Source organism: Poeciliopsis prolifica, unplaced genomic scaffold, assembly GCF_027474105.1.
Source record: "Poeciliopsis prolifica strain line A6 unplaced genomic scaffold, Auburn_PproV2 SCAFFOLD044, whole genome shotgun sequence".
Classification (NCBI taxonomy): Eukaryota; Metazoa; Chordata; class Actinopteri; order Cyprinodontiformes; family Poeciliidae; genus Poeciliopsis; species Poeciliopsis prolifica.
Window position 1 is genome coordinate 640,363 of NW_026562419.1, and position 24,715 is coordinate 665,077.

General features: G+C 38.4%; 1 pseudogene; it reads left to right on the forward strand.

The window, feature by feature from the left end:
• The first annotated feature begins 2,039 nt into the window (after positions 1 to 2,039).
• Positions 2,040 to 15,937, forward strand: LOC129376549 (gastrula zinc finger protein XlCGF26.1-like; annotated as a pseudogene).
• The last annotated feature ends 8,778 nt before the right edge of the window (positions 15,938 to 24,715 follow it).

Genomic DNA, 24,715 nt, shown 5'->3' on the forward strand with positions numbered 1-24,715 from the left:
GAATATGGTGTAACGTCCCTGTTGGCGAGAAGCGAATCTTGAAGGGGAGTTAACGTCAGCTAGCCAGACTGCATATTTCCAAATGTTGGCACATTTGACGGCACTAAAGTTAATTGCTGGTAAAATTATTAACCACATGCAGACGTTGTTTATTCTAAAAAGGTAAATAACAATCTCTCTGAAAGACGATGGAAGAGATTTCATTTTGTAATGTTTGCTGATTGATATATATACATTTTCCCCTCCTGGGGGTTTCTGTGGGCTCTAGTGTCCCTTATAAGAAAGAAGGCTGACAGGAATGTAGTAAGGAAAGACATGCGGCAAATATCGTCTGGTCCGGAAATCAAACCGTGACGGCCGTGTGGAGGATTGAAGGCCTCCAATTGTGGGTTGCGCTACCACAGCACGCCCCCTGCTGAGGAATATTTTCATTTTAGTTTAGTTAATTAACTGATGGGATCATTGTGTGACCTCACATTTTGACTTTTTTTTCCAGATTTCCCACAATGCAGTGTGTGCAAAGAGGAGGAGGATCTAAATGAGCTCAGAAACCAGAGAGAAACTTCACTTCAGATCAAGATCATCCAGAACCTCTGCAGATAAAACTGGAACAAGAGGAACCAGAACCTATGCAGATGAAACTGGATCAAGAAGAACCAGATCCTCTGCAGATGATACTGGATCAAGAGGGAACCAGAACCTCTGCAGATGAAACTGGAACAAGAGGAACCAGAACCTCTGCAGATGAAACTGGATCAAGAAGAACCAGATCCTCTGCAGATGAAACTGGATCAAGAGGAACCAGAACTCTGCAGATGAAAACTGGATCAAGCGGAACCAGAACTCTGCAGATAAAACTGGAACAAGAGGAACCAGAACCTCTGCAGATGAAACTCGATCAAGAGGAACCAGAACCTCTGCAGATGAAACTGGATCAAGAGGAACCAGAACCTCTGCAGATAAAACTGGAAACAAGAGGAACCAGAACCTCTGCAGATGAAACTCGATCAAGAGGAACCAGAACCTCTGCAGATGAAACTGGATCAAGAGGAACCAGAACCTCTGCAGATAAAACTGGAGCAAGAGGAACCAGAACCTCTGCAGATGAAACGGGAACAAGAGGAACCAGAACCTCTGCAGATAAAACTGGAACAAGAGGAACCAGAACCTCTGCAGATGAAACGGATCAAGAGGAACCAGAACCTCTGCAGATGAAACTGGATCAAGAAGAACGAGATCCTCTGCAGATGAAAAACTGGATCAAGAAGAACCAGATCCTCTGCAGATGAAACTGGATCAAGAGGAACCAGAACCTCTGCAGATGAAACTAGAGCAAGAGGAACCAGAACCTCTACAGATAAAACTGGATCAAGAGGAACCAGAACCTCTACAGATCAAAGAGGAAGAGGAGCAACTTTGCATTAGTCAGATGAAGATCATCTTGTGATGAAACAGGAAAACTGATGACATTTTGAACAAAAGCAGAAAAAACTCAACAGAGACTTCAGAACAAGAAACGCACATGAAAGCTCAACCAGACCAAAAATCTATATTCTTGTCAAATTTGTGATAAAACCTTTTCTCAAAATAGTTCCTTGATGAATCACAAGAAAACTCACACGGCTAAGAAACCTTTCAAATGTTCCACGTGGAAAAAGTTACCCTTACAAGAGTCGTTTGAATAATCACATGAGAATTCATACAGGTGAAAAATCGTTCACTGTGCAGTTGTGGAAAATGTTTCCGTCTAAAACGACTCTTTAAACAGACACAAGAGAATTTTCTTTGGTGAGAAATCTTACACATGCACAATCTGTGGAAAAAATTTTGTGTCTAAATGTCAGTTACTTGCTCATATGACGATTCATACAGGTGAGAAACCTTCTCATGTGAGACCTGTGGAAGAAGTTTCCAGAGGAAATCTCGGTTAGTTAGTCACATTAGAATTCACACGGGTGAGAAACCTCTCATGTGAGACCTGTGGGAAAAGTTTCCGGAGTAAACATAAAATAGTTGATCACATCAGAATTCACACAGGTGAGAAACCTTTCTCATGTGAGACCTGTGGAAAAAGTTTCTCTCAAAAGCAAAATTTAACTGTTCACGTGAGATCTCACACAGGTGAGAAACCTTTCTCATGTGGGATTTGTGGAAGAAGTTTCACTCAAAAAAATAACTTAACTTCTCACAACAGAATTCACACAGGTGAGAAGCCTTTCTCATGTGAGGCCTGTGGAAAATGTTTCCCTCATAAAAAAAGTTAACTGTTCACATGAGATCTCACACAGGTGAGAAACCTTTCTCATGTGGGATTTGTGGAAAAGGTTTCTCTCACAAACATAGATTAACTTCTCACATGAGAATTCACACTGGTGAGAAGCCTTTCTCATGTGAGGCCTGTGGAAAATGTTTCCCTCATAAAAAAAGTTTAACTGTTCACATGAGATCTCACACAGGTGAGAAACCTTTCTCATGTGGGATTTGTGGAAAAGGTTTCTCTCACAAACATAGATTAACTTCTCACATCAGAATTCACACAGGTGAGAAGTAGCTTGCATTGATTTATCAGCTGGCTCATTAATAAATGTTGATTTCCTTAATTTTGGGACATTGGTGAGCAGCAGATACATGCATGTGAAGCTGATCTGATTCCTCAATGTTATTGACCTCAGCCACTGTTCTGTTCTACGCTGTGAGGTTCGGACTATTAGACCAGCTCACCATGTCATGTTTGCACCCTTAGTGAAAAGCGAGGAAATGTTTTGTGTACAGATCCAGTTTAAGTCATCACATGAAGATTCACACGGGTGGAAGCTTTATTTTGTAGATTCAGTAGAAAAAGGTTCACTCTAAATAAATGTAACTGTTCACATGAGAACTTGCACAGGTTTGATGGCACAATGTGAACCTCAAGATTCTCAGTAAGTTGCTGTTTGGAAGTGGAGTAATTGCAACCGACTTAAATTCTTAAATGTAGCAGGTTTTGCTTACAAAGCATTTTAATCTGGATATTTAGCTGAAATTCTTAAAAATTTTATTCTGCCAGTTTTATATTTCCATTTTATTGAATGAGACTGAGGGAGAGATTGTCTAACAAACAATGAGTTGAATGCTTTGAGATTTAGACTTCTGAAATTTTGGAGTCTTTATTGTGTTTTTATCCTTTGTATATTTTTATTTTAATGATTTGGAGAAATGGATGCATTTCTTTGACATGGTTTTAAATAAATTTTCTGCTTACAAAATGGTTGATGATGTGGATTGAATTTCAGATAAAAAAAATCATTGAAACTTTTTCTATAATTTTAGATGATAAAGTATCATAATGATGGTCTTTTTCTATTTTTCTGTTTAGTCAAAGACTGTGACAGAATCGATTACATAACATAGAGACTGAATAAAACCTGTTTGAAACAAAAAGTAAATCAGGAAAACCTTCATGTATAAACAGTTAACTTCTCACATGTCATTAATTGATTTCAGCACCTCTGAGATCTAGAATTATAAGGCTGAGATATCAAGGTAAACAAAGAGAACCCAGTAGCTGCTGGTAGGGGCCCTCCAGACATTATTACAAAATATAAATAGAAACTGGTTTTATAACTTCAACATCAGACCTATGTTTTTATTCACAAGTGTACGTTAGAAAAAAATTAATTATTGCCCAAAAGTTGACCGTTAGAGGTCACAGTTCAGCCCCGCTCTTCCTCGCCACGGACCAGGTGTCTGAACAACGTGGAGGCAGAAGGACTGGGAATCCTCATAATTAGACCAAGGGCAGCCAGACTCATTAGTTTTGCTAGGTGTTATATTTAGAGGCACAAGAAGGCCTCCTGACACAAAAGACTCAAGTAGAAAACAAAAATAAACTCAAAAAGGGCTCTGGGGGCATCAAGGGTAAAAGGGGCAGGGCTCAAGCCCTCTCCAGACCCCCTCTGCATGTGCCTGCATATGAATGCTTGTCTTTCTAAGCTACCATCCAATAAAATATCTGAAAATACAATTTAAACGATGTTAGAAAAGTGGCTCTGCAAACTCCCGCATTATTACTTCCTGCACCTCCTGGTTTTAGCTGTAGATTGTTGATCCACTTTTCTCTTTGTTAGGTGAGTTTTTTCTAAATTAACTTCCTTGTGACCGACTACCTTCAAAAACACAAAGATAAAGTTTTTCTTTCTCTCTATTAGAATGGTTGGAACAACCACACATGGCACAGACTTAAGACATTTTGATGTTTAAGTCAAAATGCCTAAATGTGCTGCATTAACTTTCTGACCCCCACCTCCATGGTAAGGCATCGGTGCTACATCATCTGAAACCCAGCAATTTATGGGAAAAAAGAATAATACACTGCTTTAAAATGTAAAATACTTTATTTCAAGTCATACATGTAAAAGTCAACAATGTAAAAGCTGAACTCAATAACTACATGACACAGAACTGCAAGACACCTGAAATCCACAGAAATTAAACCTTCCTGAAGACATTCCCCTCTTTAACTTCAGTATCTAATGGGACACTGATGGGAACCTTAAGTACAAATGTGACTGAGAAATAAAACAAAAAACTGATTTTAGAAAAACAAAGCTGGTAGACAAAAATGGACCTCAAGTCTATCTTAGTACAAGACATTCAGAGCATCGACTTGGCTTTGGATGAATGGATATTTTTGTGCAGAATTGGCATGGATTTAATTTATAAGTAAAGGTAAGATGGGAAAAAAACATGTTTCTGTTTAGTTTTTTTTTTAATGAAATGTGCATTTTGTGGGCCACAGTCTGTATGTCTAAAGAATTCAGTAAAGTAGAAATGTTAGCTAATCTACCACAGCAATGATTTATTAATAAAACACTAAGACTAAAACAAACTACTGCAAAAAACTCAATGTTCTATTCAGTGACCAAAATTCTTTCTTTTTTTATGTTAAATCCTAAAACATGGCATTGTTATCAGTTGCTATTGCAACGAGTCTGCATGTAGCTTGGGTGATGCAGAGTGAGAAAGTGGTTTAGGTTTCTCCCTTTGCTGTGGATCATAACACAAAACAATACCTACATTTCTAAGTTTCACCTGGTTACTACAGCTATGGATGACGTGTAAAAGAACGGTCTTTCTGCCCTCCAGCGTTGTATGCATGAGCAAAATTTCTGAGTAACCAATAACATACATGGTGTCTGTATTTATACATCGTAAAGCCTCACCGCACGTCACTGTTTCGCATCCATATGAATCTTTATGTGTTTAAGTAATTGTTGTTTCATCCTGAAACTCTTTCCACAGGTCCCACATGAGAAAGGCTTCTCACCTGTATGAATTCTCATATGCTGAGTTAAAGTCCCTCTGTCACTGAAACTCTTTCCACAGGTCTCACACCAGAAAGGCCTCTCACCTGTGTGAATTCTCATATGCTGAGTTAAAGTCCCTCTGACACTGAAACTCTTTCCACAGTTTGAACAAGTGAAAGGCTTCTCACCTGTGTGAATTCTCATATGTTTAATTAAAGTCCCTCTGTCACTGAAACTCTTTCCACAGTTTGAACAAGTGAAAGGCTTCTCACCTGTGTGAATTCTCATATGCGTAGTTAAAGTCCCTCTGTCACTGAAACTCTTTCCACAGGTTGAACAAGTGAAAGGCTTCTCACCTGTGTGAATTCTCATATGACAGATTAAACCATGTTTTTGACTGTAACTTTTCCCACAGGTTGAACAAGTGAAAGGTTTTACTCCTGTGTGAGTTCTCATGTGTCTCTTCAAATTACTGTTTAGAGAAAAGGTTTTATCAGAAATTTTACAAGAATATATTTTTTGCCCTCTGTGAGTTTTCTTCTGTGGTTTTTGTTTTTCAGCATCAGTTCTGTCTTTCTGCTGTTTTGTTTTCTCATATCTCTCCTTTGATTTATGTTCTTCCTTTCTCTTTTTTTCTGGGTCTTCAGAATTGATTCCTTCCTGATCCTGGTTCTCAGTTTCTGCAGAGCCATGAGAGATGAGTTGGTTCCTCTGTGGTTTTGTGTCATTGAGAATCTCCTCTTCTTCACACACACAACATTGTGGAAAATCTGGGAAATAGACAAAAAAAAGTTTTTTAAATGTCAATCAAACAAGAAATCCACTTTGATGCCTTCATGTATAGAAACAAGATTTTCTTAGGTTATTCGAAAATTACAATCTTACAAGAATGAACATTAACTCAACTAAGAAGTTAACGTTCTATGTTCTAGAACATTGGATGTTCTAGAATGGAACTATGACCAGAACTAGTTTCATTCTGGTCATTGCTCCATTCTAATGACCAGACTGGAACTATTCTTGAGTCAAAATATGATATTAAGGATCTCCAGGTGAGCAAATAAGATGGCAATCGCTTAATCTAGTAGCTTCCTGACAAATATTACATAAAATCTTCTTCCTCCATGTAGAGACAGGAAGAAGACGCCTACATGGAGGAGGAGTCAGATGTTCAGGTCACCTGACTTTTGGACGTGTAACCTGACCACACACACGGTGTCGCAATCCGACTGGGAGATTGTGGACCAACGCTGGTGGTGATGCGGGCTGTGTGCCTGTAATGGGCGCAGGGGAAGTGCACCCATTATATGTCACCAGATATATATCACATTAAAGAGTGACATAAAATGCCTAAAGGGAAACCATAAAGTAATTTTTAATCTCACCCGCTGATATTGTCAGACATTGCTCCGCTCACACACTCAACACAAACGTTCAAAAGCACAACTAAATCTCAGCCTTTACTTTCCTGGGATTCACAGCAGAATTGGTAGCATTGGGTGATTGTTGTTAATCGCACACATGCAGAAAATAATGGCAAAATGAACCAATTGAAAATATTTGACATGAATATTGGACAATTTGGAAGATTAAATATGAAAGGTGAAAATGTACAATGATAAAATTATTTAACGAGTTTATTTAAGACACAAGTTAGTTAATAAGTCATTTACTATGTTTACATTATGAAAATGGAAACTTAGCAGCCAGACAAGACAATTACTAAATATGCTTTTGATTGTTGTGATCATTATTATCACCTGGTTGCACTTCCTGTCAGGTCACCATAAAATAATTCCCCAATGAAAGTGGAGGGCGGGGCTTTGGGCGGGTCTAACACTGACCTTCTTTAACTTAAATTTGAGCCATTATTCTGTCAGAATAGCTGACATGCATTGAGTACAAATGAGTAGTAAGAGGCGCTGTCAGCTCAGCATATGTGACAAGATACAAGAGAAAGTCAATAAATATTTTTCTAGTGATAACTGGATGGATAGTAGCGTTGCTGTAAACAAATATTTCAGTAACTGAGTAATCTATTAATTATTCTTATGATTAATCAACTAATCGGATTAAAAATTTATATAAAATAAAATATTGGTAAATCTGCTATAACACCAGTTTTACTATCAGATATCAATATCAATCCAATTTTTCATATTGGAGCATCCCTAACAGTGATTTCTTTGTAGTTTAGAAAACTGACCTGTAACAATAACATCAAATAACATAACATTGGAAGATGCACATTCTAGGCTAAACAATCACAGAGAAGTTTGATAGGGGAATTAAAAAACTGTGTCGGCGATATTCAGGGTGCACAGTGGGTCAGGAGAGGAACCGCAGACCCGTCAGAACCTAAAGAACCAGACATCAGTCTCTTCATCCCTCAGTGATAGAGACTGAGAAATAATATGAATGGCAATTTACAGAACAAATCATACAAATAGGTTAATAAATATTGCGAAGAGAAACCGACTCAGAGACAGTGCAATAATATTAGCCTGCATGATCTTTTCCTCTCAGGTTAGGGCTCTGCTTTGCTGCACAAGCATCAGCCTTTTCCTGCAATAAGCTTCTAGCTATTTTTATTACTTATTAGCCAAGTTTAGGACCCTGAATGCAGGAAGTCATGTAAGACCACATTGTAATGATGCCCCACATGCTACTAGCAGCATTTAGGCTAACATTAGCATTTTGGCTCATTTTAGATTATACACTAATTTTAACAAACTGAATGGAGCAAATCCATGTTAGTCAACATGCTTGTGACTTTCCACAGGCTATTGACTATAATTCAGTTTAGCTTAGCATTGATGCTAATTGTTAGCATCAGAGCGCTGGGTCCAAACTGGGGCCACACTTTAGCAGACCCCGGTTACATTTCTCCAGGGATTTTCTATTTTTACTTAATTTACTTTAAATACGTTTACAAACACAACGATTATTTATCTGTAAAAACTCTCTTTAACCCCACTAATCAGTAAACCGTGAAGCTGTTTCGTACCTATCCGGTGCAAGATGATCTTGGGTATCCGGGTAAAAATCCATCAGTCTGCGCTGATCGTCCATCTCTTCCTCCATCTTAACGTTGATTTCTTTCCACTCTGTGAATGTTTCTTCAGCAGGAGTTTCCTGCTGCTTGATAAACTCTCTGAGGCTGAACTGAAGACATTTTCACTGAAAACACGGAAAAAATTAGCTAAACCTCAAACTCTTCTCCAAAGGAAAAGCTAAAGCGAGCCCGCGTGCTCTGTTTTCATCTTCCCCGCCTTCTTCTTCTTCTTCTTCTCTTCTTCTTCTTCTTCTTCTTCTTCTTCTTCTTCTTCTTCTTCTTCTTCTCTTCTTCTTCTTCTTCTTCTTCTTCTTCTTCTTCTTCTTCTTCTTCTTCTTCTTCTTCTTCTTCTTCTTCTTCTTCTTCTTCTTCTTCTTCTTCTTTTTTTCATGGCGGTTGGCAAGAAACTTATTGATGTGAATTACCGCCATCTACTGGAATGGAGTGTGAAAACGGGATGCTACATAAATATTCTCCCGCACCCAAAAAATTATTATTATTATTATTATTATTATTATTATTATTATTATTATTAATAAAATATTCTTTCTACCAATTTCGTTTTCTTAAGGTGATTTATTAAAGAACAAATATATTCAGAAATCTTCCCCGTGTTTCACTGGAACTGTACTGAAGAAACTGTGAACGATTCAAAAGTCCCGCTTTAATATACCACATTTTCTTTCATATTTTAATTTATTGAGCATGATTAGATCTGTTTAATTAGAACAAAGCACGTACAGTTATTATATCGACACAGGAGGTTTTAGTTTGTAGGTTCTGATTCATTTTTAAAGTTAAACAGTATGAAGCCACATGTGGTTTAGAGTAATGTATTCAACTTGAACATTTGAAATAAAATTAAAAAAAACGTCTCACAATAGATAACTGACTTCAAACACATGTAACCGGATCCGATCTGCGTTGTTCTGGTTTTAAATGATCAGGCCGTGGTTCACCTTTAAAAGGGTTTATTCTGACAAGAATAACAGATAGAAAATAACCGTGTTACCGGCTGCCCGCTCCAAGCCCTACATAAACAAAAGTACATAACAGAAATTAACTTAATAAATTTATAAATAAACTGGATGTATTTAGATACAAAATAAATAATACACACCTCTCCCACAGGACAACATGACAAAAGGATAGGGTCTAAGGGACACAAACATTTTAAAGACAATACCACAGAGGAAGAAACTAAAGGGAGGGGCTTCTGTTCTTAAAGTAACACAGTTAAAACAATAACAGAGATTTTCAGTCAGGTAGGAACCATACAAATAACCAAAGAAAAACATTTTGAGCAATTGTGACTTCCTCCCCAATACACAGCACACAGCGGAGACCAGTTGGGTAAATTTCTGTAATGAGTGTCAACAATAACAAAAACACAGTAAGCCTCTCTACTGGTTCGCCAATCTGGGTACACAGTGGAGTTCCTGACAGACTGTGTCCTACAATAATCATTACAAATGCATTTTTATAACAGGTGATCGTATAGTGGATTTTCATTGATAACAAAACTTTCAAATAAAATTTATACAATATTTCTCTTATAAATCAATAAAATCAGAAAAATAAACATAGGCAGCAGTCAAATTTAACTAATTAACTATTTAACAGTAACTTCCAACTGAAACAGAGAACAAACAAACTGACAGACAGGCAAATACAACAAACTGACAACATAATAAACACACTGACAAACTTAACTGAAAAATAACTGACAACATAAATTTCTGACATTTAACATAATATAATTACCTGTAATGAGTGTCAACAATAACAAAAACACAGTAAGCCTCCCTACTGGTTCGCCAACTCTGGGTACTGCAACAAAACTCCACGTTAGTCTCAGAGCACAACCACCACTACTGTTCAGAAAGGAACTGGACTTGATGACCTACCACAGTGGAGTTCCTGACAGACTGTGTGGAATCTGCAGTTCTTCCTCCTTTTATAGGCAACCAGTAGGGGGCGCCAAAAAAAAACACTCATCACAGGACAACCATAAAACCCATACTAGCAGAATTTAAACTGAATCATTTCAACTATGTTACACGATTATAACAACAGATAAATTCAACCAGGTTACACACACATTTATGAAATACAACTTTTTTGTTGTTGGTCTGATTCCATGTTATTGAACATGACTGTTTAAACATACTCCTGCATATGAAATCCATGGAAATGAATTCAGTCGCACAAACTGTAGAAAAATAGCTCTTTGTAGGTGTAGTACCAGGTTCTTGTCAGTAGGTGGCAGCATAAAGGGGCTTCTGTGACATATTTCTGATTTATAATGTTTTTATTATACATTGAAAGTTTAAAAAAATATTCCACATATAAAAAAAATAGTAAATGTGTTAAAAAAACATAAAACTTAATAATTAATTAAAAAGACTTGAAAAAATTATACTGTGTTTCACTCGGATCAACTGAGGAACTGAATGAATAGTAATGGAAAAAAGGAAATGAATCAGAAAGAATTTACTCTAATTTGCTATCACTCTTAGTTACCAAGATAATCAAACAGTTATTGTCATCATCAGTGTTTTTCCAGACTGATCTGAGCTGATCGTTCATCTCTTCCTCCATCTTAATGTTGATTTATTTCCACTCTGTGGATGTTTCTTCAGCAGGAGTTCTGACTAAACCACAGGAGTCAAACTCCAGTCCTCAAGGTGACCTGCAGTGTTTAGATGAGCCACAGGTACAAAACACTGCAATGAAATCACCATAATTACCTCCTCCTTGTGTGGATCAGATCTGCAGAGCCTTAATGACCTAATTACTCTATTCAGGTGGTGCAGCAGAGGCTCAGCTAAAGGTTTCAGGGCATCAGCCCTCCAGGACTTAAAAAGAAGGACTCAGCAGAAAATTTAAAGCCAAACTAATAATCACTTCCAGTTTCTTCAGCACAGCAACAGTGAAACACGTGAAAAATAAAAACAGAGCAAATGTCTGGCTTTACTTTTCCTCTTGAAGACTGTTTTGTAGTTTAGTTAAATATTTCTGTGTTTTCAGTGAAAATGTCTTCAGTTCAGCCTCAGAGAGTTTATCAAGCAGCAGGAAACTCCTGCTGAAGAAACATTCACAGAGTGGAAGAAATCAACGTTAAGATGGAGGAAGAGATGGACGATCAGCGCAGACTGATGGATTTTACCCGGATACCCAAGATCATCTTGCACCGGATAGGTACGAAACAGCTGCAGTAGCTGTCATTATTTTAATTGATTGTATACATTGATATTAATTTAATTGGTGAATCAATAAAACCAGAGCACACAGAGCATGCTCATTGCTCTGTGATAGTTCTGTGCTGCCTGGCTTCATGCAGCAGGAGAAAAAGTGAGAACTGTCACAGTGTTTGGTTATTTCTGCTTGTTGCTCCTTGGTCTGTGTTCATGATGGAGCGTTGTTTACCACTAGTGCATTGCCTTAATTGCTATGTTTAACCTCCTGAGACCTGGGATTTTGTTTGATGTGCATTTCTTATGTCTCCTTACTATTTGGGATTAGTCTGACCTAATTTTAGTTGAAATTACATTTTAGCTTTCTATGTGCTCTTGAACTATGTCAAAAACCATATGAGGACAATGGTCTGTTTTTGCATATAAATTTTTTCCTTTACCATTTGGGATCAAAAGGACCCAATTAGCCTAAAAATGAAATTTTAGCTTTCTACAATAAGTGGTTATCTCAAAACCAAATGTCCTCATACGAGGACATCGGGTCTATCTGTGTGACGATAAGACCATTAAATCAATGTCATTATTTACATCTGTGTTTCACAGGATGTACATTTACGCTGCTTTCTGTCCAGACTTTCACAATGAAGACACCATTGGTTAACAAAGTACAAAGGTTTATTTTATACTGTCAAACACAAAAGTGCAGATAAAAGTGCAAAGTCTATGATCTTCATTATGAACATGTCATAGCGAACTCATCATTCTGTCTGATAAGTCTACCCCACCCATCTTTGCATTGTACTCCTGTACAATATTTGGTCGTCTGATGGTTAAGTAGCATTTGTCCTTCTTGGACCACCGCTGGCAGGTGTCCTCTGGCTCCTTAGCGTGGACAGCAGAGAGCATCAGGACAGGCTTGTTGTCAAACCATTTCACTACATTCAGTTTCCCATCTCCCCTGACAAACTGATGCGGAGGACCGGAGGTACATCTGCCTTGCTGCTTCATGATCTTGTCACTTGGAAGCTTCTGTTTTGCTTTTGGGATCCTGTTCTTCATGACTGTACCAGTTAGGTTCACCTAACAACAAAACCAATTAGATCATTTCAAAGTGATGTAGCAAGGACCATTTTTTTATGGCAGCCATCTTGACAGAAAACAGGGAAAACCTGCACCATTTTTGGAGGATGAGTCTTATTTTAAGAGTAATAAGATTTTTTTTAAGTGTAATAAGACTTATTTTCACTAGAAATTAGACATTTTGTCTAGAAATAAACACAAATGCTCTTGGAAACATTTTACATTTTTGCACTGAAGCTAGACTTGATGTCCTCAAACAAGTACGTCATGTTTACAGACGTTGTAGCTTGCTAATATTACTCAAATATATCAAATTAGCATGCCAGGTGGAGCTACAGACATTATTGTGCATAAATAAACTAGTTTCAATCATAAAATTAGATTAGGATTTTACCTTGTCCATGTTTCTGTCGGGAGCTGCCGTAGAAGAAATTGGCCGTCATCCCCGCCATGCTGGTTTGTTTTGTTTTTTTCAAATGAGTGTAATTTCATTGTGAGGCCACTAGGTGGTGCGGTCATGCCGCCCAGATGAGGACAATTGGTCAAAATTCGCACAAATTAAGGATCATGGTGCAGAACAGCAAAATGTAATGTCCTCATATGAGGATGCGGGGTCTGAGGAGGTTAAATATGGGAATCCTTTCCTCTTTCATCCAGTTTTCACTCTGCGCCGTTGTTGTTTTTTATTTTTAACCAGTGTTGTAAAAAACCATCATGTATTCTAAACCCGATAGACCAAAAACGTGCAAGCGCACGAGCAGCAAATCAGCCAACACAAAGCAATCAGACTTTACGTTTTTTATTCTTTTTTAGCGCTAAAAAAAGAGACGCTTACCATCACAGACTAGAATTGAAAACCAGCGGCCCCGTGTCTATACAGAATGTGTTTAAAAACGGGAAGATTCGTTGCTTATGATCTAAGAACACGCCCAGTGGTCATCCGATGTCCTGCGTCACCTAAATCTCTATTTGCTTGGAGATGGGAGTGAGGAGATGATTCAGTTTCTGTATCTGTTACAAATACAAAGGCCTTTGTGTGAAAGTATGAGAGTGTAATGTGTGTAGAAGCATATGTGTGTATTTGACCGTGGTAAGCGCCTCTACACAATATATATTGTTGTTTAGTTGCCATGAGAGAGGGAGTTGATTCCAGATTTCAGGATCAGAGTTCAATAGATATTCCAAATGTTTAATATTTTATCAAATGTTTTTGAGATTGATTGATGTATTTTGTTGATGAATTATTCAGATCTTTTAGTGTTTTTTTATCATAATCTATCTCTTCTGCCTTTGACTTTTCTCCTGATAACAAAATACATCAATCAATCTCAAAAACATCTGATAAAATATCAGTCAAATTCAAAAATACTCTTTTGACCCCAAATTGAAAATAAATGTTGAAGCTCATATGAATTCAAGTTTTTTAAAGAGTTATTTTTGTTTACATTTTGTCCATGTAAACCTATTCACACCAGTAGAGTCTAAAAAAAATCAGCTTCAAAACATCAGGAAATGATGTAAAACACCACTAATGTGTATCTACATGTTTCAGTGGATCGGTGTAATAAATATCGACCTGAACAGGATAACTTATCTGCTCCTGCTGATTGGTTTAAAGGCTCACATTGATTTCCAATATCAGTCAGTGAGGCGGCGCACCTCGTTGTTTTGGTCTCAAACCGGATCCGGCTGCGTCTCTTCCATGTTTAAATTCTGCTCTGCTTTATCCTGCTGCTTTTTCTCCAGCAGTTTACCCCTTAATCCTCACATCTGACTCTCACGGTGGATTTCAATCCACAGTTTTCTCTCACTTTCCCCTGATAAGGTTTGCTCACCACTTTCACTTCAGTGCCGCTAAATAGTGAACCATTTATAGTGAAACGATACACAGACCGGCAGCTTGTGCTCATTAAATGTGTGCAGCGATACGCTCCTATTTCATAAGATCTTGTTGTTTAGATATTTTGCATTTTAATTTATGCAATAAGTGAACCATTTATAGTGAAACGATACACAGATACAAAGAAGGCTGACAGGAATGTAGTAAGGAAAGACATTCAACAAATATTGTCTGGTCCGGGAATCAAACCCGTGACGGCCGTGTGGAGGATTGAAGGCCTCCAATCGTGGGTTGCGCTACCACAACACGACCCCTGATGAAGAACATTTTCATTTTAGTTTTTGTTAAACTGAAGGGTTCATTGTGTGACCTCATATTTTGACTTTTTTGTCCAGATCTCCCACAATGCAGTGTGTGCAAAGAGGAGGAGGATCTAAATGAGCTCAGAAACCCGGAGAGAAACTTCACTTCAGATCAAGATCATCCAGAACCTCTGCAGATGAAACTGGAACAACAGGAACCAGAACCTCTGCAGATGAAACGGGATCAAGAGGAACCAGAACCTCTGCAGATGAAACGGGAACAAGAGGAACCAGAACCTCTGCAGATAAAACTGGAACAAGAGGAACCAGAACCTCTGCAGATGAAACGAGAACAAGAGGAACCAGAACCTCTGCAGATCAAAGAGGAAGAGGAGCAACTTTCCATCAGTCAGGATGAAGAGCATCTTGTGATGAAACAGGAAACTGATGACATTTTGAACAAACAGCAGAAAAACTCAACAGGGACTTCGGAACAAGAAACGAACATGAAAGCTCAACCAGACCAAAATCTATATTCTTGTAAAATTTGTGATGAAACCTTTTCTCAAAATAATTCCTTGATGAATCACATGAAAAGTCACACGGCTAAGAAACCTTTCAAATGTTCCACCTGTGGAAAAATTTACCCTTACAAGAGTCGTTTAAATGATCACATGAGAATTCATACAGGTGAAAAACCTTTCTCCTGTGAGACTTGTGGAAAAAGTTTCCAGAGGAAATCTCGGTTAGTTAATCACATCAGAATTCACACGGGTGAGAAACCTTTCTCATGTGAGACCTGTGGGAAAAGTTTCCGGAGTAAACATAAATTAGTTAATCACATCAGAATTCACACGGGTGAGAAACTTTTCTCATGTGAGACCTGTGGAAAAGGTTTCACTCAAATGCAAAGTTTAACTGTTCACATTAGATCTCACACAGGTGAGAAACCTTTCTCATGTGGATTTGTGGAAAAAGTTTCACTCAAAAACACAACTTCTCACAACAGAATTCACACAGGTGAGAAGCCATTCTCATGTGAGTCCTGTGGAAAATGTTTCCCTCATAAAAAAAGTTTAACTGTTCACATGAGATCTCACACAGGTGAGAAACCTTTCTCATGTGGGATTTGTGGAAAAAGTTTCACTCAAAAACAGCACTTAACTTCTCACAACAGAATTCACACTGGTGAGAAGTAGCTTGCATTGATTTATCAGCTGGCTGATTAATAAATGTTGATTTTCTTAATTTTGGGACATTGGTGAGCAGCAGACACATGCATGTGAAGCTGATCTGATTCTTCAATGTTATTGACCTCAGCCACTGTTCTGTTCTCCGCTGTGAGGTTTGACTATTAGACCAGCTCACCATGTCATGTCCGCACCCTTAGTGAAAAGCGAGGAAAATGTTTTGTGTATAGATCCAGTTTAAGTCATCACATGAAGATTCACACGGGTTGGAAGCTTTTATTTTGTAGATTCAGTAGAAAAAGGTTCACTCTAAATAAATGTAACTGTTCACATGAGAACTTGCACAGGTTTGATGGCACAATGTGAACCTCAAGATTCTCAGTAAGTTGCTGTTTGGAAGTGGAGTAATTGCAACCAACTTAAATTCTTAAATGTAGCAGGTTTTGCTTACAAAGCATTTTAATCTGGATATTTAGCTGAAATTCGTAAAAATTTTATTCTTCCAGTTTTATATTTCCATTTTATTGAATGAGACTGAGGGAGAGATCGTCTAACAATGAGTTTGAATGCTTTGAGATTTAGACTTCTGAAATTTTGGAGTCTTTATTGTGTTTTTATCCTTTGTACATATTTTTATTTTAATGATTTGGAGAAACGGATGCATTTCTTTGACATGGTTTTAAATAAATTTTCTCCTTACAAAATGGTTTGATGATGTGGATTGAATTTCAGATAAAAAAAAATCATTGAAACTTTTTCTATAATTTTAGATGATAAAGTATCATAATGATGGTCTTTTTCTATTTTTCTGTTTAGTCAAAGACTGTGACAGAATCGATTTACATAAACATAGAGACTGAAATAAAACCTGTTTGAAACAAATAGTAAATCAGGAAAACCTTCATATATAAACAGTTAACTTCTCACATGTCATTAATTTGATTTCAGCACCTCTGAGATCTAGAATTATAAGGCTGAGATATCAAGGTAAACAAAGAGAACCCAGTAGCTGCTGGTAGGGGCCCTCCAGACATTATTACAAAATATAAATAGAAACTGGTTTTATAACTTCAACATCAGACCTACGTTTTTATTCACAAGTGTAAGTTAGAAAAATTAATTATTGCCCAAAAGTTGACCGTTAGAGGTCACAGTTCAGCCCCGCTCTTCCTCGCCACGGACCCGGTGTCTGAACAACGTGGAGGCAGAAGGACTGGGAATCCTCATAATTAGACCAAGGGCAGCCAGACTCATTAGTTTTGCTAGGTGTTATATTTAGAGGCACAAGAAGGCCTCCTGACACAAAAGACTCAAGTTGAAAACAAAAATAAACTCAAAAAGGGCTCTGGGGGCATCAAGGGTAAAAGGGGCAGGGCTCAAGCCCTCTCCAGACCCCCTCTGCATGTGCCTGCATATGAATGTTTGTCTTTCTAAGTTACCATCCAATAAAATATCTGAAAATACAATTTAAACGATGTTAGAAAAGTGGCTCTGCAAACTCCGGCATTATTACTTCCTGCACCTCCTGGTTTTAGCTGTAGATTGTTGATCCACTTTTCTATTTTTTAGGTGTTTTTTTCTAAATTAACTTCCTTGTGACCGACTACCTTCAAAACACAAAGATAAAGTTTTTCTTTCTCTCTATTAGAATGGTTGGAACAACCACACATGGCACAGACTTAAGACATTTTGATGTTTAAGTCAAAATGCCTAAATGTGCTGCATTTACTTTCTGACCCCCACCTCCATGGTAAGGCATCGGTGCTACATCATGTGAAACCCAGCAATTTATGGGAAAAAAGAATAATACACTGCTTTAAAATGTAAAATACTTTATTTCAAGTCATACATGTAAAAGTCAACAATGTAAAAGCTGAACTCAATAACTACATGACACAGAACTGCAAGACACCTGAAATCCACAGAAATTAAACCTTCCTGAAGACATTCCCCTCTTTAACTTCAGTATCTAATGGGACACTGATGGGAACCTTAAGTACAAATGTGACTGAGAAATAAAACAAAAAACTGATTTTAGAAAAACAAAGCTGGTAGACAAAAATGGACTCAAGTCTAATTTAGTACAAGACATTCAGAGCATCGACTTGGCTTTGGATGAATGAATATTTTTGTGCAGAATTGTTATGGATTTAATTTATAAGTAAAGGTAAGATGGGAAAAAACATGTTTTTGTTTAGTTTTTTTTTAAAGAAATGTGCATTTTGTGGGCCACAGTCTGTATGTCTAAAGAATTCAGTAAAGTAGAAATGTTAGCTAATCTACCACAGCAATGATTTATTAATAAAACACTAAGACTAAAACAAACTACTGCAAAAAACTCAATGTTCTGTTCTGTGACCAAAATTCTTTATTTTTTTATGTTAAATCCTAAAACATGGCATTGTTATCAGTTGCTATTGCAACGAGTCTGCATGTAGCTTGGGTGATGCAGAGTGAGAAAGTGGTTTAGGTTTCTCCTTTGCTGTGGATCATAACACGAAACAATACCTACATTTCTAAGTTTCACCTGGTTACTACAGCTATGGATGACGTGTAAAAGAACGGTCTTTCTGCCCTCCAGCGTTGTATGCATGAGCAAAATTTCTGAGTAACCAATAACATACATGGTGTCTGTATTTATACATCGTAAAGTCTCACCGCACGTCACTGTTTTGCATCCATATGAATCTTTATGTGTTTAAGTAATTGTTGTTTCATCCTGAAACTCTTTCCACAGGTCCCACATGAGAAAGGCTTCTCACCTGTATGAATTCTCATATGCCGAGTTAAAGTCCCTCTGACACTGAAACTCTTTCCACAGGTCTCACACCAGAAAGGCTTCTCACCTGTGTGACTTCTCATATGCCGAGTTAAAGTAACTCTGTCACTGAAACTCTTTCCACAGGTTGAACAAATGAAAGGCTTCTCACCTGTGTGAATTCTCATATGCCTAGTTAAAGTCGTTTTTTGTCTGTAACTCTTTCCACAAGTCCCACATGAGAAAGGCTTCTCACCTGTATGAATTCTCATATGCGCAGTTAAATTCGCTTTTACACTGAAACTCTTTCCACAGGTTGAACAAGTGAAAGGCTTCTCACCTGTGTGAATTCTCATATGCTGAGTTAAAGCCGTTTTTACATTGAAACTCTTTCCACAAGTCCCACAAGTGAAAGGCTCTCACCTGTGTGAATTCTCATATGTTTAGTTAAAGTCCTTCTTTCATTGACACTCTTTCCACAGGTTGAACAAGTGAAAGGTTTTACTCCTGTGTGAATTCTCATGTGTGTCTTCAAGTTACTGTTTCCAGAAAAGGTTTTATCACAAATTTTACAAGAATGTATTTTTTGCCCTTTGTGAGTTTTCTTCTGCGGTTTTGTTTTTCAGCATCAGTTCTGTCTTTCTGCTGTTTGGTTTTCTCATATCTCTCCTTTGGTTTCTGTTCTTCCTTTCTCTTTTTTCCTGGGTCTTCAGAATTGCTTCCTTCCTGATTCTGGTTCTCAGTTTCTGCAGAGCCATGAGAGATGAGTTGGTTCCTCTGTGGTTTTGTGTCATTGAGAATCTCCTCTTCTTCACACACACAACATTGTGGAAGATCTGGGAAATAGACAAAAAAAAAAAAAGTTTTTTAAATGTCAATCAAACAAGAAATCCACTTTGATGCCTTCATGTATCGAACAGGATTTTCTTACGTTATTCTAAAATTACAATCTTACAAGAATGAACATTAACTCAACTAAGAAGTTAATGTTCTATGTTCTAGAACATTGGATGTTCTAGAATGGAACTATGATCAGAACTAGTTTCATTCTGGTCATAGCTCCATTCTAATGACCAGACTGGAACTATTCTTGAGTCAAAATATGATATTAAGGATCTCCAGGTGAGCAAATAAGATGGCAATCGCTTAATCTAGTAGCTTCCTGACAAATATTACATAAAATCTTCCTCCATGTAGAGAGAGGAAGAAGACACCTACATGGAGGAGGAGTCAGATGTTCAGGTCACCTGACTTTTGGACATGTACCCTGACCACACACACGGTGTCGCAATCCGACTGGGAGATTGTGGACTAACACTGGTGGTGATGCGGGCTGTGTGCCTGTAATGGGCGCAGGGGAAGTGCACCCATTATATGTCACCAGATATATATCACATTAAAGAGTGACATAAAATGCCTAAAGGGAAACCATAAAGTAATTTTAATCTCACCCGCTGATATTGTCAGACATTGCTCCGCTCACACACTCAACACAAACGTTCAAAAGCACAACTAAATCTCAGCCTTTACTTTCCTGGAATTCACAGCAGAATTGGTAGCATTGGGTGATTGTTGTTAATCGCACACATGCAGAAAATAATGGCAAAATGAACCAATGGAAAATATTTGACATGAATATTGGACAATTTGGAAGATTAAATATGAAAGGTGAAAATGTACAATGATAAAATTTAACGAGTTTATTTAAGACACAAGTTAGTTAATAAGTCATTTACTATGTTTACATTATGAAAATGGAAACTTAGCAGCCAGACAAGACAGTTACTAAATATGCTTTTGATTGTTGTGATCATTATTATCACCTGGTTGCAGTTCCTGTCGTGTCACCATAAAATAATTCCCCAATGAAAGTGGAGGGCGCGGCTTTGGGCGGGTCTAACACTGACCTTCTTTAACTTAAATTTGAGCCGTTATTCTGTCAGAATAGCTGACATGCATTGAGTACAAATGAGCATTAAGAGGCGCTGTCAGCTCAGCATATGTGACAAGATACAAGAGAAAGTCAATAAATATTTTCTAGTGATAACTGGATGGATAGTAGCGTTGCTGTAAACAACTATTTCAGTAATTGAGCAATCTATTAATTATTCTTATGATTAATCAAGTAATCGGATTAAAAACGTATATAAAATAAAATATTGGTAAATCTGCTATAACACCAGTGTTAATATCAGATATCAATATCAATCCAATTTTTCATATTGGAGCATCCCTAACAGTCATTTCTTTGTAGTTTAGAAAAACTGACCTGTAACAATAACATCAAATAACATAACATTGGAAGATGCACATTCTAGGCTAAACAATCACAGAGAAGTTTGATAGGGGAATTAAAAAACTGTGTCGGCGATATTCAGGGTGCACAGTGGGTCAGGAGAGGAACCGCAGACCCGTCAGAACCTAAAGAACCAGACATCAGTCTCTTCATCCCTCAGTGATAGAGACTGAGAAATAATATGAATGGCAATTTACAGAACAAATCATACAAATAGGTTAATAAATATTGCGAAGAGAAACCGACTCAGAGACAGTGCAATAATATTAGCCTGCATGATCTTTTCCTCTCAGGTTAGGGCTCTGCTTTGCTGCACAAGCATCAGACTTTTCCCTGAAATAAGCTTCTAGCTATTTTTATTACTTATTAGCCATGTTTAGGACCCTGAATGCAGGAAGTCAATGTAAGACCACATTGTAATGATGCCCCACATGCTACTAGCAGCATTTAGGCTAACATTAGCATTTTGGCTCATTTTAGATTATACACTAATTTTAACAAACTGAATGGAGCAAATCCATGTTAGTCAACATGCTGACTTTCCACAGGCTATTGACTATAATTCAGCTTAGCTTAGTATTGATGCTAATTGTTAGCATCAGAGCGCTGGGTCCAAACTGGGGCCACACTTTAGCAGGCCCGGTTACATTTCTCCAGGGATTTTCTATTTTTACTTAAACTTTTATACGTTACAAACACAACGATATTTATCTGTAAAAAAACTCTCTTTTAATCAGTAAAACCGTGAAGCTGTTTGTACTATCCGGTGCAAGATGATCTTGGGTATCCGGGTAAAATCCATCAGTCTGCGCTGATCGTCCATCTCTTCCTCCATCTTAACGTTGATTTCTTTCCACTCTGTGAATGTTTCTTCAGCAGGAGTTTCCTGCTGCTTGATAAACTCTCTGAGGCTGAACTGAAGACATTTTCACTGAAAACACGGAAAAAATTAGCTAAACCTCAAACTCTTCTCCAAAGGAAAAGCTAAAGCGAGCCCGTGTGCTCTGTTTTCTTCTTCTTCTTCTTCTTCTTCTTCTTCTTCTTCGTGTGAGAGGAGGGTGTGTGAGGAAGAGCGGAAGGAGAGTGAAAGAGAGCGTGTTTGTATATCTTTATCTTTTCTTACTGTCTTTTCACTGGGTGTCTAGTTTTATTTGTTTAATTGTAATTTTGTGTTAGTTGTATCACGTTTTAAGGGGTTTTTTGTTCGTTTGTTTGGGGTGTGGCCGTCGGGCGTGCCTGGCTTGCCGGCGTCTGACGGCAACAATGGTGGGTGTTGTCGGTGGTGGGTCTTTTCCACGCTGACACGGAAGAACGGCATCAAGGTGGGTGCTGGTTCTCCGTGCAGCGTGGAGGAAGTTTGTTTGGCGGTGGGTGAGATCATTGGGCACGGGAATAAAGTCGGCTGCACGTATGAATGGGGCAGTGGTGTTGTTTGTGGAGAAGGTGGAACATGCACAGCAGGTGGTGGAAAAGGGTGTTTCGGTGAATGGGTTGTTTTTACAAGTTTCACCGCTCACGTTACCAGCCACTAAGATAATATTGTCAAACGTACCTCCTTTCATCAGTGATGAATTTTTGATTAAAGAACTGTCGAGACACGGAAAGGTGGTGTCGCCGGTGAAAAAAGTCCTTTCCGGGTGTAAATCACCGCTATTGAAACATGTTGTTTCTCACCGTAGACAGTTATTTATGATACTGAACAGAAAGGATGAGGAAATGAATTGCGCTTCCACGTTAGAGTGGATGATTTTGATTATGTTTTGTTTGCCACATCAGGGCAGATGAAATGTTTTGGTTGTGGGCAGGAGGGCCACATCATAAAGATGTGCCCTGATAAGGCAGAACTGGCCAAGCCGGACTCGGCAAAGCAGCAGCAGCCCGTTGCCGCTGAGCAGGGTAAAAAAACAAATAGTGAGGAGGATGTTGTGGAGGGAGACACTGCTAATGTTGCGGCGGGAGAACCCGCCGCTGCTGCTGCTGCTGCTGCTGCTGCTGCTGCTGCTGGCGCGACTGCCGCTGCGGGGGAACCAGCGGTGGTAGAGGAGGATGTGACAGGAAACATTGTTAAAGAGGCGGTGGAGGACGGTGGTAATGGTGCGAGTATAGGAGAGGATGAGAGCACGGTGGTGTGTGGTGATGGGCTGAATGGTGGTGTGGGTGGAAGTGTAGGGAAGGAGAGTGATGGTGTGCAGAAAGAACAGGAGGATGTGAGGGGTGATGAGGAGCATCGAGTGTGTGGAGATCAGAGCGAGGGGGGAGAGGTTCAGGGGGAGAAACAGGTACAAAGAAAAGACGGTGTGGAGTCGTTTATAGTGGCTGGAGTGGAGGGAGAAACAGGTGAGGTGGAGGAGGAAATGGAGCTGGAAGCTTGTGTCCCGGTGAAACGGCGCAGCAAGAGGAAAAATGTGGTGGCTGCTGTGCAGGCCAGTAAGAAGGAAAGTAAGTCGGTTGTGGAGAAGAGAGAGGTATCGGACAGCAGTGATGAAGAGAGTTATTTCTCAGATACCAGTGAAGCTTCCGTATCTCAGACGAGTAGAGAACCCAGATACCCGGTTGAAACATTTAGAACCTTTTTAAAACAAACAAAAGGTCTCAGAGGGATAAAACTTGAGAGCTATTTCCCAAATTTAAGACTTTTCTATTTTTCCGCAAGGCATCACATTAGACATAAAGAGGACTCAGGTTTCACAGACACAGAAATTTTTAGGTTAAAGAAAATAATGTCTAAAGCCAGAAAACAATTTTATGATGTACAGTAGTTTTTTAATATCTATTTTAATGTTTCGGTGTGTTTGTTTTAGCCTTTTACCTAAGATGGATTCATTTAAAATAGCATCCTTGAATCTAAATGGGGGGAGGGAGGCTGAAAAACGGCATTGATTTATCAGATGATGAAACAAAAGAAAATTGATATCGTCTATCTACAGGAGACACATAGTGATTGTACAATAGAAACAGACTGGGGCAAGGAGTGGGAGGGAGAGGTGATTTTAAGTCATGGCACCTCCAAGAGTGCAGGGGTGGGTTTTCTTTTTTCAAAAGCTTTCACCCCACTTTCTATCGAAATCGAACACGTTATACAAGGAAGGTGTCTTTTAGTAAAGACAAAATTTGATTGTTTAAACATGTTTTTTATTAATATCTATGCTCCGATAGCCAATGCAGAGAAGAAATGTTTTTATGAGAAATTGGGGAGAGGCTGGGTGATTGCGGGACCGAGAATTATGTTTTTATAGGTGGGATTTTAATTGTACTGAGAACGAGTTTTTAGATCGCAATCACGCAGAGCCACATCCGGCGGCCCAACGGGTCTTGAAGCAACTGGTCTCGTCTCATGGCCTGGTGGACGTATGGAGGAGGATGCATGCAGGCGCCAGGCAGTATACATGGTCCCACATTGTTGATAGTAAAATCTCTTTAGCTCGTTTAGATCGTTTTTATTGTTTTAAACACCATTTTAACGTGTTTAAAAATGTCAGATTTTACCAGTGGCTTTCACAGACCATTCGTTGCTTTTAGGTAGTGTTTTTATCAGAAACATTTTACCTAGAAGCGCGTACTGGCATTTTAATTCTGCTTTAACTTATGATCAGAGCTTTAAGGAGGTTTTAACTTATTTTGGACTGGTTTTAGGGAAAGGAAAGCTGATTTTAGCTCTCTTAGACAGTGGTGGGACTATGGAAAGGTTCAAATAAAACTGCTGAGTCAACAG